This window comes from Schistocerca nitens, chromosome 9 (assembly GCF_023898315.1).
Source record: "Schistocerca nitens isolate TAMUIC-IGC-003100 chromosome 9, iqSchNite1.1, whole genome shotgun sequence".
In the NCBI taxonomy this organism is placed as follows: domain Eukaryota; kingdom Metazoa; phylum Arthropoda; class Insecta; order Orthoptera; family Acrididae; genus Schistocerca; species Schistocerca nitens.
The window spans coordinates 472483879-472485918 of NC_064622.1; the positions used below are offsets into that span (position 1 = coordinate 472483879).

Consider the following 2040-nt stretch of genomic DNA (forward strand, 5'->3'; position numbering starts at 1 on the left):
GTAGTACTATACTTAAGTAAAGCTGCAATATGTACTTGCACCGTCTACTATAGTACAGTTTTTCTCTACCTACAATACATTGTATGTACTGTACAGTATACAACATTTTTATTTTCCCCATAGGCAACCGTTTTGTACTTTGGATACGACAGAAGATGACAGACAGGAAAGTATGAACTCTCTCATTCACCTCCTACTTCGGGTGTTAGAGATACACACACAGAAATTGAGAGAGAGAGAGAGAGAGAGAATGGCGTCAAAGAGGAAGGACGATTGCGAAGACAACTTAAAGATTTTGACCTAGACCTTTGACGCGCCTTTAGCAGACGACGTGGAAAGAATGTGTTCCGTCAGTGAACTTGAACGTCGGATGCCAACACCGCGTATCATCTATTTGTGTTGGCTAGAGCCTGACACTGTGACGAGTGACAGGGTAGAAAGCGTTCGGTCCATTAGCAGCTGGCAGCAACTGTTTACACGCATCTTAACAACCGCTTACATTGTCCAACATACCGCACGGTCACGTTAGTATATACAACGTAAACATTATTTCTGGTAAACAACGTGTTACGCAATCATACTTGAAATAAATAAAACCATCACTTCGGCGACGTGCGTGTCCGTAAAAGCCAACAGCACCCCGTTTCCCCAAATGGTAACCCATCCAACTACTAGCCGGGCCCAACGTTGCTTAACTTCGGTGATCGGGAGGGAACCGAGTGTTACCAAAGAGGCAAGGCAGTTGGGCTTTAAACCATAAAGATCTGTGATGTACAATGTCCAATGGTTACGATTTGTAAAATAAATGAGATACTTCGGAACTTACAATTACACTGACATTAATGACAGACAACCCTTCTATGCTATCTGTTGATTGATGTCTCGACTGCTGACAAAAATAAATCGAAACTTATGTGTAGAGTAATGGATGCTCATTATGAAACTGTTTTCAAGAGATACGTCTTTCCTTAAGTAAATGATTGTTCTACCATGTAGTACACACTAACCGAACAACAACTAAAATACTTCAGTCTAGAAAAACTGTCTTACTTTCTAAAAACTCCATGTTTACTTTAAATTTGTTGTGTGTTTTCAACTGAAAGTCCCCGCCAGTAATGGAAACAAAGGTAGCATAAACTTAAGAGACATACGATAATTTTAAAATACATGACGTATCCCTAATATTTCCATTCAGTACCGATTAATTTTACGTATATTGTGCACTAACACAACATCCTAATAACGAAAGAATAAAACTAAGTGCGGTAAGACAGAAAATACTGTTTAAGTTTACGTTGTCTGTTAGCGTCAATTTCCCTTTCCTCGACCGACGGCGGTACGATTGTTTTCCCGACTTCATCATGTGCGACTAACATTATCAAAGACTAGCACTCTACTGGATGGGAAATTTTCAATAACATAAAATTATGAAGAGCAAATCTGTCGACAATGCCGGCCACTCGTGGCAGAAATGTTGTTGTTGTTGTTGTGGTCTTCAGTCCTGAGACTGGTTTGATGCAGCTCTCCATGCTACTCTATCCTGTGCAAGCTTCTTCATCTCCCAGTACTTACGGCAACCTACATCCTTCTAATCTGCTTAGTGTATTCATCTCTTGGTTTCCCTCTACGATTTTTACCCTCCACGCTGCCCTCCAATGCTAAATCTGTGATCCCTTGATGCCTCAGAACATGCCCTACCAACTGGTCCCTTCTTCTTGTCAAGTTGTGCCACAAACTCCTCTTCTCCCCTATTCTATTCAATACCTCCTAATTAGTTACGTGATCTACCCATCTGATCTTCAGCATTCTCCTGTAGCACCACATTTCGAAAGCTTCTATTTTCTTCTTGTCCTAACTATTTATTGTCCATGTTTCACTTCCATACATGGCTACACTCCATACAAATACTTTCAGAAACGACTTCCTGACACTTAAATCTATACTCGATGTTAAGAAATTCCTCTTCTTCAGAAACGCTTACCTTCCCATTGCCAGTCTACATTTAATATCCTCTCTACTTCGACCATCATCAGTTATTTT

At 40.4% G+C, this 2040-nt stretch overlaps 1 pseudogene; it reads right to left on the minus strand.

The window, feature by feature from the left end:
• Positions 1-627: 627 nt before the first annotated feature.
• Positions 628-747, minus strand: LOC126204761 (5S ribosomal RNA; annotated as a pseudogene).
• Between the last annotated feature and the right edge of the window lie 1293 nt (positions 748-2040).